The 13,537-nt window shown below is 36.8% G+C and overlaps 1 protein-coding gene across 1 annotated transcript in view; it reads right to left on the reverse strand.

Moving 5' to 3' along the window:
• The window catches only part of RNF11 (ring finger protein 11), a 36,863-nt gene that overhangs the window by 13,212 nt on the left and 10,114 nt on the right, over window positions 1-13,537 (reverse strand). The window lies entirely within an intron of this gene.

The raw sequence follows: 13,537 nt of genomic DNA on the forward strand, positions 1-13,537 counted from the left end.
GTTCCAGTTGTTTGTTAATAAATAATGAAGCATCTACAAAATTATGAAAGTTATGAAAAATAAAATAGGCTCTAATCTCAGGGAATTTAAAGTCAAGAAAGACAGAAACAGATCAAAGTCTAAATACGTCTATCTGAAAGGCACTATATTAAAAATTGGACCCAGTTTAGGGAATTATGATACAATTTCAGAAACTAAATAAAACAATGCAGTGGGGAAGTGCCTAAATAATGTGCTGAGGCTGGAAATAGTACAAGTCTGGTCTGTGGTAAAGGAAAAATAAAGTCACTGCTAAAGAATGCAGCTTGTCACCAAAATCTGTATCCTTTCCTCCAGAAGAGTTAGTTCTTCTGATTTTCTCCTTACAGCCGCACAAGCTGCTGCTGGCAGCACCCGATCCCCAGCTGCAGTCTCCTACTGGGGATGTTTCCTGCATTTTGCCAGAGTGAAACACAGCCATAAACTTGAGGATGTGGATAAATGATCTGAATGCATATTCTTACTCTGATGTTCAATGACTCCTGACCAAAAAGACTCAAACCAAACAAACAAAACCCCAAAGACTAGCATTAATGCAATTCCGGAACCATAAAGGATAACAATTATACACTGAGGGGAAAAAAACCCAGTATCCCATCAATGACACTGACAAATGATATGTTTTGTTTAATGCGAAAGTATACAAACCAAAGTCATCTACATGGAAAAGGAGCACTGCTTCCAGGGAGGCAGTTTGCATTTGTTTGCTTGTTTTTTACAGAAATGAAAAAGTTGGCTTATTTCATTCACTATATAAATATTCACTGAGCACAGCATCCTAATTGGTAGACGGCTGGTAGGCATTATTACTACAGGCACTCAGCAATAGCAAGTCATTAGATAAATCCATCTAAAGGTCAAGACAACTGAAATCAAGGTCACATTTGGAGACTAGGCACAAATTACAATATTTTTTAAATACTCAACCACATTTCAGATGCTATTTTAGGCAAAGGAGATATAGTGGTGACGAAGATAGATGAGGCCTGTCCTTATAAAGCTTAAATCCCCTGTAAGTAGGGGGATACAGAGATAGCAAACAAGATGATTACCACATCAAAGGCTCCTATCTCTAAATTGTCCATGACCTGGCAATTCTTGGGACAGGCATACATTTCAGTGGACCACAGGCTAGTCAACATTTGATGAGTGGCACCTACTGACTGGTGAAGAGAGGATGAACCAAGAGACTGTTTTCTCTTAGAACTGGAACACTGAATTAATTGACCTGAAAGGTACTGAGCAGCAAATAAGAAACGTGTAAACTGAGGTTTTGAGGAAACTAATGGTATTAAAGACAGATCAGAAATGCTGAGTAAAGCAGATATTAGGAAATCTGCTGAAATCTGGTGATAGAAGTCTGATGCTGTAAAGAACAATACTGCATAGGTATTAGGAAATCATACATATTTGTGATATTTCCTAATACCAGCAGATATTAGGGAATCACCAGATATTTGTGGTGATATTTTCACAAATGAAAAACCCTGAAGTCCCTGGGTAAAAGAACTGGGAGACACTGGCTGCCTTGGTTCCTTTAGTTTTTTGATTCTAACCCATGTGTATATCATTACAATAAAGCACCTTTCCTCTGAATTAATTTTTGTCTAAAGTAAAGACTCTCGTAAGCACCACCACTGTTTTCTTTGCTAAATGAGACCTAAATTAGCCTACTTTTTCCTTTCCATCTAGCAAACTGGTTTCCAGAGAGGAAATGGTACCAAATGACTGACAAAGAATTGCTTACCAGTGGAGCTGATTTCCAGGGCAGTTGTAGGCGAAGAGATATTCCTCTGACTGACTACATAAATTATTGTTGGAACCACTTCTTTGCTACAGCCAAAAAATACTGAAATTTTTCTCATTCAAGCATCCTACCAGCTTAAAGAATAAGAATATACATTTCAATAATTATCTTTCATCCATAAACATAAGATGCAAATGTATGACTACCTGAAAGCTAACAGTAATAAGCCCTAGAGTTCTCTGCAAAACCAGAGCTAGAATATACACAGCCTTTAAGGAGTTAAAAGATGAAAGCTTAAAAAAGGTATTAATTCCAAAGAGAATATGTTTGTAGCAGCCAAGGGTTGGCTTTCGATCTCAGGAAGTCTGTTATTGCATTTACTGCACTAAGTTCTTTAACAGATACCTTTCCCCTCTCTTTCTTAAAAGTTATTATTTGAAGGACCAGGGCTAACATCACCAAAAAAACTAATGCCCTCTAAAAACCAGTGAACTTCATTTGTAAGAATTCTACAAAACTCTTTAGGAGATATATTTCTTGGATTCTAACAGCTTTTTGCTATTGCTGTTGAACAGTTGATTCACAGTATTATATTAGGTTCAGGTATACAGCAGTCATTCCATATTTTTATAAACTACACTCCATTTAACCCTACTACAAAACAATGACTATATTTCCCTGTGCTGTACAATGTATCCTTGTTTATCTATTTTATAGGGGCTTCCCTGGTGGCTCAGACGGTAAAGCGTCTGCCTGTAACGCGAGAGACCCAGGTTTGATCCCTGGGTTGGGAAGATCCCCTGGAGACGGAAACGGCAATCCACTCCAGTATTCCTGCCTGGAGAATTCTGTGGATTGAGGAGCCTGGTAGGCTACAGTCCACGGGGTCGCAAAGAGTCAGACACGACTGAGCGACACAGTAGTTCTTTGGCGACCTACAACTTAGCATATTTTACCCATGTTGTAGCATGTATCAAAATCTCACTCCTTTTTATTGCTGAATAATAATACTGCAATGTATGTATGTCCACACTTTGCTTAGCCATTCTTAGTTGATGGACATTTGGGTTGTTTCCACTTCTTGGCTATTACGAATATACTGCTATGAGGATTTGTGTACAAGTTTCTGTATGGGGATGTTTTCATTTATCTTGGGTATACACCTAGGAGCAGAACTGCTGGGTCATATGATAATTCTAAGTTTAATCTTTTGAACAACTGCCAAACTGTTTTCCAAAGCACTTGCACCATTTTATGTTTCCACCAGAAGTGTATGAGGGTTATTTCCTATTTCATCACATCACTGCCAAATCTTCTTGTCTTTTCTGTTTTGTTTGTATATGATGATCCTTTTTAAGACGCAGCTATCTTGGATCTCAATGTCGTGACTGTATTAAATAAATACTGAGATGCTAATACTTTTCTACTACACTGCTCAGATTATGCTAAATATTAGCACCTACAAGTCTTAAACTAGAAAATGAGGTTGAATCTTTAGATTCTTCAAGCTGAATCCCAGGGGTCAGGTCATCAGGAAATTTTTAACCAGTAAGCACAATACAGAGTTCTTAAGTCCTTTTGCTAATGAACCTCAAAAGAAAAAAAAAAAAAAGGCTTCCTAATACAAACATAAGTAAAAGTTATGACTACCAGAGAGTTACTAATGTTAGTATCCAAATGTAAAAGTTGCCCTAAGCAAGGCTATCTGCCCATCAGCCAGCTATTAACAAGTTATTTTCAGTACACCACTTTTTCATAAAAGCTCCGTGGTACAATTTATACATGAGAAACACATCTCACCATCTCCTCCACTCCTACCACTATCAGGAATCAAGAAACTTATCCTAGAATATCAAGAAACACCCTGAATGTACAGGAGCATAATATAGACTTAATGGATTTATAGATTTAATGGCTCTTAAAAAGTGGAACTTTCAAGACTGCAGCAACATGAGAAAATACTTAAATGGCATTAAGTAAAAACTAAAAGTGTGCAAAAATATGAGGGTACTATTATATCTTAAAATATTTACATTTGGGAAAAATCATAAAACTCATTCCTCCTTTTCCCCAGCCTGTTTCTATGGATTTACCTATTCTAGACATTTTATATAAATGGAGCCACATCTATGTGTATGGTGTCTAGCTTCTTTTTTTTTTGTTTTTGTTTTTGTTTTTTTTTAATGTCTAGCTTCTCTCACTGAACATTATATATTTGAGCTTCATCCATGTTGTGGCATGTTACTGACTCCACTTTTAAGATATACTGAATCAGTCATATAAAATTATTTTGAGACTTTCTTGTATATAGGATACTATTGGTTAAATAATATTTTGTTTCAACAATATTATTTTGGAGTGCAAATGTATACAAATCAGTGGAAATTTTTGTTTATACTTAAAACTGTAAAACTACAAAAAAAGAATAAATTTCGAAATTTCTTTTTAAAGTATATAAAACCACTTCTAGTTTAGAATTATGTAATGAAATCCAATGATACATACTGTGTACCACAAATCAGGAAAACGGGGCTCAGTGTGGTGTTACAAAATAGCTGTGTGACCCTGTCACGCTCATTCAAATTTCCAAGAGTACAGGACGTCAAATGTTCTTAAATTTTTGTTCTTTATATTAAATAGCAGGCACGGAGGAACCACTGTTAACAGGAGATCTGGTAGGAGCAGACAAGGTATACTGAAGAAAGCAATGCAAGGAAGTAAGAACAGAAGTTTGAGACGATAGGCCAGAGATTGTTAATTGAGATCTGGGCTTAAGCGGGTACATAAATTCTTTCAAATTGCACACAAAATTCTGTGCACCTGCCCAGGAAGAGGATTTATGGTTTTCAGCTTCTCAAGAATTATTAAATAATGAAAGGGTTAAGAGACACTTGTGTGAACTTGGATGGTTGCCAGAGAAACAGAAAAACCAGCTGAAGGAATATAAGTTAAAAACTCAGAGAAGAAACCTTGGCTGTTGATACCTGAACACCCAATCCTTAAACAAGCCCTCTCACAACTATAACCAAAGTTAGCTGTCCCACCTGCCACCCACATGACTTGTACTGTTTCAAGTCTGATCTTATCCTTGGCCCATGGTACCTAATAGTGAGAGTGACCTCCTAGACCCACCCAAAGTATCTGAAAAAATTATAACCACTTGCAAGTACCTTATGTTACTGCAAACAAATTTATAATTTGGGCTTAATCAATTTTTCTATTTTAGCTTAAAATTATATATTCTATAACTGAAAAACAGTAGAAAATGGAAATTCTTGGAAATTAGGCAGTAATGTCTTTTCATAGAGCTTCTGAACCCAAAACACAGTCTTTACCCTAAAAAGGAATCCTTGACCTTCAGATAAGCTAGATCCACTTAACCTTAAATGGAAGGTCCTGATTTGAGGCTACCCAAAAATAGTCCTAATTTTTCTCCATCAAAAGGTGATTTCTAAAAGTGACTTCTGACAGACAAACATGTACTTTAATTAAGAGTTTTCCTGGTAATGACTCCAACTTTGGTCCAGTGACTCCCTTACCTCCATCTGGTGTATTGACCTGGCCAGATTTCCCTAGGTAAGGCATTTTAATTCCTGCTTATTTGACTAAGTAACTCCCTACACATCAGCTCATTTAACCTAAATATTAAAGTTCACTCTGCTGGTCCAAAAATGGACCACCTAGCTCTCTGTACTCAGATAATTTGGACCACTTAACTTCTACAGTCAAACTTACAGTCCTGCCCATTTGTGCACCTATCTCCAGTTAGTCTTTCTGACTTGTTAAAACAGAGGTATTATCCAAAGAATAGTACTGACCCAAATGTCCATCAAATACAGAACTGGTTAAATAAATAACAGTATACACAATAATACTATGCAGCCCTAAAGAATGAAGCTTTTATGCACAGATAGGGAAAGAGCTTTAAGACATAGTGGAAGAACAAGCAACGTGCAAAATTGTGTGTACAGTGGGCTACATTTTGTGTAAAGGGATCAGGGAGGACTACTTGTATTTGTTTGCATGTGTATAAAATTTCTTGAAGGATATAAAAAAAATATTAACATTAGTTGCCTACTGGATGTGGAACTGAGTGGCCGAAGAAAAGATTTCTCACCTGTACTTTTGTCCATGTGAATTTGACCACATGAGTGTATTATTTAATATTATTAAAAACTAAAGCTTGTTTTCTTTTGTATAGGCCAATCCCACTACCTCTGGATTCCATCTGCTTCCACTTTCTCAGAAACCTTATACTACATCTTTCTCATTAAAATCTATCCACCTTCAATTCCACAGCCCATTATTGCCTATTCCTATACCACCCTCTTCCTTCAGAGCTGATCTCCTCCCAAAATAACGTGTTCTTGATGTTTCTATTCTTGGGAAAAATTCTTACCATATAATCCATTACTGAGTTCTGTTGTTTATTTCTCTAAAATAACAAGAGAATTCATCTGTAACTCTTCTTCTCTACTGACAACACCCCAGGTAACAATATCTACTAATGCAGTGGCTTCCTAAATAGAATATATATTCTGTTCTCAGAGATCTCCTTCAAAAATTTAATTTACATAATACTTCTCCAACCCTACCTAAAATCCTTCACTGGCTGCTGCTGCTAAGTTACTTCAGTCATGTCCAACTCTGTATGACCCCACACACAGGGGCCCACCAGGCTCCCACATCCCTGGGATTCTCCAGGCAAGAACACTGGAGTGGGTTGCCCTTTCCTTCTCCAATGCATGACAGTAAAAAGTGAAAATGAAGTCGCTCAGTCGTGTCCGACTCATAGCGACCCCATGGACTGCAGCCTACCAGGCTCCTCTGTCCATGGGATTTTCCAGGCAAGAGTACTGGAGTGGGGTGCCATTGCCTTCTCCCCTCACTGGCTATCTTTCCCCTTTTCTAGAATAAAATTCAAAATCTTTAATAAAGATAATAAATGTAAAGGACCTGGCACAAGCATCTTAATGACAACTCCCAGGTTACAAACATGTATCCGCTTCTCTAAAATGCTCTTTTTAGAGAGGCAAGTTTGTTCCTAAGAGATTTTGTTTGAAATGAGAGACATAAAAAGTATTTTAAATGTATTTCGTAATCTTATCTTTGTGGTACTATATCTTGGAGTCTTTCTGGGCTATAGGTAGTAACCACTGTGAGTTGTGAGATCAGTTTTAGAGGGTTAAAGCTAGGACTTTTTAGAAAATGAAACAATATACAGAATACATAATGGTAAGGGTCAATGCTGCTTATGAAACTTGTTTCCATTTTTATAAACAAATCTGGTATAAAATATATTTTTTCTAACATGAGTTGTCAAAAAAAAATCTGAACTCCACAGTCTAAGCAATTTGAAACTATGATGCTACTGTATTGCTATGATACAATTTTTTCATCCGTGACTAAGAAATTATACCTCAAGTTTAATTTTGAATAGATTTCAGAATTTCAGTCATTTAAAAATGGCTCCACTTCATGTTACCCAATCTTAAATGAGGTCTGACAATTTACCTAACAGTGTTGCAACAGCAAAATTTAACTGAATACCTATATCACACAACTATCAGAACTCTGTGGTTCAAACCCCCAAGGCTTTGCCGTTTCTGGCAGCAGAGATATGAGCTCATGACCTGCAACTCAAGAGACTGCCTCTCACGGATTCTTAACCTTCTCTGTGGCATGGAAACCTTTACCAAACTGATGAAAAGTCATGGTTCCCTTCTCAGACACTGCTTTTGAATGGATATGTAAGATTACCAAGGAAATTAGTTACAGTGAAATGCAGTTCTATTCTTGACCCCAAAGGGATCTGTGGATTTAAAGGTAAGTATTTCTCAAGCTAAACATTACAGTGAGTTTAAGAATTTATACATAAGGAGTCTTAGGTAACTAAAGTACATTTTAAGAGAAACAAAGCATTTTGAGAAACAGTATCTAGGGACAAGAGAAAATTCCAACTAATGAAACAGGAATGGGCGGTATATTTGAAAAATGAAATCCTGACAAGCTTACTTCAGTATTAAAGCTTTCTTCCCTTTCTCTATTTCTCTACTCTCACGTGTATATGGACTTCCTGCTAAAATCAACTTTACTTTAGCAAACTTGTGCCAAGGAAACGAAATTTTTGGCCCCTCCCCACAAAAATTATAAAATGCAGCTATCAGAATGAAAAGCAGAATAAATTTCACTCAGTAACACAAATATTCCTGCATAACTGAAGACTCTGGGCATCATTCTATTCCTTAGAGAGTATCATAAACTCATCTTTCTAATAATTTTGAATCAGTAAAATGAGATGAAAATCTGCTCTGAAGTCAGTATTTCAGTGATTTATGATATGGGGGAAGGAATAAGAATTAAAAGGGTGGGTTGCAAAGTTTGACTCAGCTGAGAATCAATCTTAGAAAGACATTGTTACCAAAGATAGTGTACTGGAATAAAAAAATGTTAAAAATGTAAAATATATTTTAGAAGGCTTTCTATCCCAAACTTATCTATCCAAAATAAATTGTTTGAATTGGAAAATTTCACTTAAATCTAATTGCAGTTAGATTTTCTACACTTGGATCCACTCCTGTATGATTTCAATACCCCATCTTTTAAAAAATTTAATTTTTAATTGGAGGATAATTGCGTCACCAATGTTGTGTTGGTTTCTGCCAAACAACAAGAAGAACCAGCTATAAGTATATGTATGTCCCCTCCCTCTTGAACTTCCTTGCCACCCCCAACCCCATCCCACTCCTCTAGGCTGAATATTTCATCTTTTCAAGTCTTGTTTTTTTAAGTTTCTTTGCTCCTTCATTACGCTGAATAGACTACTTATCAGTTCTTGTGGCTTCAGGGCCCTTTTAAACTTCAAATCTACTTTTACTACTTTAACATTTAAAAAATATCACAATAAAAAGCAAGAAACTAGGATACAAATGACTAGTGGAGATAATGCTAAATAAAACACATTCACACTGAACTATGCATGTCACGTGCGTGCCAAGGTGCTTCTGTCATTTCCGACTCTGTGCGACCTTATGGACACCAGGCTCCTCTGTCCATGGGGATTCTTCAGGGAAGAATACTGGAGCAGGTGGCCGTGCCCTCCTCCAGGGGATATTCCTGACCCCGGGATTGAACTATACTATACTATAATTAACTTTAATCAGGAATTGGTGCCTTAATATCAATTAATGGCAAATGTATCATTTCTTATTTTGATTTGGGAGAGAAAGGTTAGACAGGGACCCCTGATCACTTACAGGAGAAAAGAAAGATGAAAGGGGAATCACCAGCTGAGGACAGAGGAGAGGCCACTGGAACAACAAAAATACTTTGCCAACTTTAGCATTTTGCTAAGTGGCAGTGCTGTTTATTTTCAAACGACAAAACAGATGTTACACAAAGGGACATTTCTGTCAATTTAGCACAATCCTGCTGTGCTATACAAAACCTACCTTTATATGACTTACGAGATATTTTTAGAAGACCCACTTTATTATAAAGGAGCCTCATTACCTCAATTATATCACTGTATAACCCACTTCATTCCAGTATCCCATTCTTCTGACAGATTCACTCTACTGGAAAGGACTCCCAGGTTCCCATGACTGCCTTTGAGCCAAATCTAGTGTGTTATATCTATTTTGATTCTTCTGCTATTCCACTGCCACACTGTGCAATTACTTCTGCCATCTAAAACTCAATTCTCATATAGCTGACTAACTCTACAGCTAACTAAGCCTGTTTCTTCATCTATAAGATGGGAATAACATTCACTGTCAAATAATTTTTATGAAAATTAAGAACTTCCAGTTTCTGATCTAGCATGCAAGTAGAACCAGTGCTAGGGTAGAAAAACCTAAACTATAATTCTGCTGGGAACTGTATGATTGCGGGGGGTTCAGTATGAACAAGCCTGAGTTATAATCTCCAGGGGAACCAGCACTAAATCTGTAAGTGTTACTTCCTGAGCTATACCAGGTCCTCACAGTGACGATTAGGATCACTTATTATTAGATTATTAATTATTATTATATTAGAAAAATCCCCTCATGCTCGCAAGAGGAGGAAGAGGAAAGGAACTATTTTGATATATGTCACAGCATTCTATTTTTCTTCACCTTAAGGGGCAGAGGTGGACGCAATGAGAAGCACTGGGAATTGCAAATTAATACAAGTAAACAAAAATATCACTACACACCTATTAGAATGGTGAAAACCTAAAACACTTGACAATATCAAATGCTGGTGAGGCTATGGATGGAACAACAAGAAATCTCATTCACTGCTGGTGGGAATGCAAATGGTACAGCCACTTTGAGAGACAGTTTGGTGGCTTCTTACAAAACTAAACACACTCTTATACAATCCAGCAATTGTGCTCCTTTGGTATTTACCTAAAGGAGTTGAAAACTTACATCCACCCAAAAACCTACACATGGATTTAACATCAGCTTTAATCATAACCTTTATGTAAATAAACTGTAATACATCAAGGCAATGGAATACAGCACTAAAAAGAAATGATCTATTAAGCCATGGATAGACATGGAGGAACCTTGACTGCATATGACTAAATGTAAGAAGTCAATGTGAAAAGGCTACATTCTATTTGATTCTAAATATAAGACATTCTTGAAAAGACCAAAAAAACCCTATGGAGACAGTAAAGCATTAGTGGTTGCCAGGGGTTAGAAGGAAGGGATGACTATGTGAAACAGAGGATTTTTTAGGCAGGACAAATATCCTGTATGATACTATAATGAAAGAGCCATGTCACTGTACATTTGTCCAAACTCATGCAATGTACAACACCAAGAGTGAACCTTCATGTAAACTATGGATTTTGGATAATAATGATGTTTTAGGGTGGGTTCATTAAAAAAAAAAATTAAATGTGGCCCAATCAAAATCCCAGCTGGCTTATTTTCAGAAACTGACAGTGATATAGAACTACAAGGGACTAAGAAGAGCCAAAATAAAGTTGACTAATAAGAACAAAGTTTGAAGATTCACATTTCCTGATTTCAAAACTTACTGCAAAACTAGTGTAGGCCTAGCATTAAGAACAGACATATAAAATCAGTGGATATAACAGAAGAGTCCAGAAATAAACCCTTAACACTTACAGACAATTGATTTGGGGCACAACAATGGGGAAACAGTATTCAAAAAGTGGTGCTCTAACAGGATAACAGGATCATCAGTCAGTCAGTCAGTTCAGTTGCTCAGTCGTACGACTCTTTGCGACCCCGTGAATCGCAGCACGCCAGGGCTCCCTGTCCATCACCATCTCCTGGAGTTCACTCAGACTCACGTCCATTGAGTCAGTGATGCCATCCAGCCATCTCATCCTCTGTCATCCCCTTCTCCTCCTGCCCCCAATCCCTCCCATCATCAGATTCTTTTCCAGTGAGTCAACTCTTCATATGAGGTGGCCAAAGTACTGGAGTTTCAGCTTCAGCATCATTCCATCCAAAGAAATCCCAGGGCTGATCTCCTTTAGAATGGACTGGTTGGATCTCCTTGCAGTCCAAGGGACTCTCAAGAGTATTCTCCAACACCACAGTTCAAATGCATCAATTCTTTGGTGCTCAGCTTTCTTCACAGTCCAACTCTCATATCTATGCACCATCACTGGAAAAACCATAGCCATGACTAGACGGACCTTTGTTGGCAAAGTAATGTCTCTGCTTTTCAATATGCTATCTAGGTTGGTCATAACTTTTCTTCCAAGGAGTAAGCATCTTTTAATTTCATGGCTGCAATCACCATCTGCAGTGATTTTGGAGGCCCCAAAAATAAAGTCTGACACTGTTTCCCCATCTATTTGCCACGAAGTGATGGGACCAGATGCTAAGATCTTTGTTTTCTGAATGTTGAGTTTTAAGCCAACCTTTTCACTCTCCTCTTTCACTTTCATCAAGAGGCTCTTTAGTTCCTCTTCACTTTCTGCCATCAGGGTGGTGTCATCTGCATATCTTATTGATATTTCTCCCGTGTAAAGTAATAAATATGGGCTTTCCTTAAACTTACACAAAAATTGACTCTTAAAACACAGGAATAAATCTTTTTGAACCTGGGTTAGGCAAAACTTGCTCAGATAACACCAAAAGCTCAAGTGACAAAAGGAAAACTAAACTGGACTGTATCAGAATTAGCAATTTTTGTGCTCAAGTAACACCATCAAGAAAGACCACAGCAAAGGAAATCATAAACAAAATGAAAAGATAACCTACAGAAAGGGAGAAAATATTTGGAAATGAAGTGATCAACAAGGGATTAATCTCCAAAAAAAAAAATATATATATATATACACAAACAGCTCATGCAGTTCAATTAATTAAAAAAATGAAAATTAAAAAAAATAGGCAGAGATCTAAATAGACATTTCTCCAAAGAAGACACAGAGATGGCAAAAAGTACATGAAAAGATGCTCAACACCTCTATTAGAGAAATGCAAATCAAAACTTCAACGAGGTATCACCTCACATCGATCAGAATGGACATCATCAAAAAACCCTACAAACGATAATTTCCGGAGTATGGAGAAAAGGGAGCTTCCTATACTGTTGATGGGCATGTACATTGATAAAGCCACTGTGGACAACTGAATAAGGTTCCTTGACTAAAAATAGAGCTACCATATGATCCCACAATCATATGGTATATGTCTGGAGAAATCATAGTTCAGAAAGATACATGCACCCCAACATTTACTGTAGCACTACTTACATAGCCAGGACATGGAAGCAAACTAAATGTCTATGGACAAAAGAATGGATAAAGAAGTGGTATATGCATACCATGGAATATTACTCAGTCATAAAGAATGAAAATAATGCCATTGCAGCAACATGGATGGACCTAGAGATGGTCATACTGAGTAATGGAAGGCAAAATAGCATATGGTATTGCTTATATGTGGAATATAAAAATAACATGGTACAAATGAACTTATTTACAAAACAGAAACAGACTCACAGATGTAAAAAAAACAAACTTATGGCTACTAAGGGAGAAGTGGGGGGAGGGATAAATTTGGAAATTGGAATTGACATATACACACTACTATACATAAAATAGACAATTAATAAGGACCTACTGTACAGCACAGAGAACTCTACAAAATACTCTAACAACCTCTATGGGAAAAGTATCTAAAAAAGAGTGAATGTATGTATGTGTATGACTGATTCACTTTGCTGTACAGCAGAAACTAACACAACATTGTAAATCAACTATATTCCAATAAACATTAATTTTAAAAAAAGTGAAGACAATCCACAAAACAGGATAAAACTTGCAATCTCATATCTGACAAGGGATCAGAATATATAAAGAACTCTTGACAACTCAATAATAAAGACAATCTGATTAAAAATGGATAAAGGATCTGAATAGACATTTCTCCAAAGATATACAAACTAGCATACAAAAAGATGCTCAACATTAGCTTTTATAGAAATGGAAGCAAAACCACAAAGAGATATCACTGCATAGTCATTAGAGTGGCCATTTAAAAACAAAGCAAAAAGCAGATAACAAGTTTTGGTGCTGATGTGCAGAAATTGGAACCCTTGAGCACTGCTGGTGGGAATGTAAAACCATACTACAAGTGTTCAGGGAAAGTCAGGCAGTCCCTCAAAAGGTTAAACATGGAATTATATGACACAGCAATTCTACTAGGAAGTGTATAAACCAAGAGATATAAAGACATATCTGTATAAAAACTTTAATTCAAACATTTGTAA

This window comes from Budorcas taxicolor, chromosome 3 (genome assembly GCF_023091745.1).
Source record: "Budorcas taxicolor isolate Tak-1 chromosome 3, Takin1.1, whole genome shotgun sequence".
Lineage (NCBI taxonomy): Eukaryota > Metazoa > Chordata > Mammalia > Artiodactyla > Bovidae > Budorcas > Budorcas taxicolor.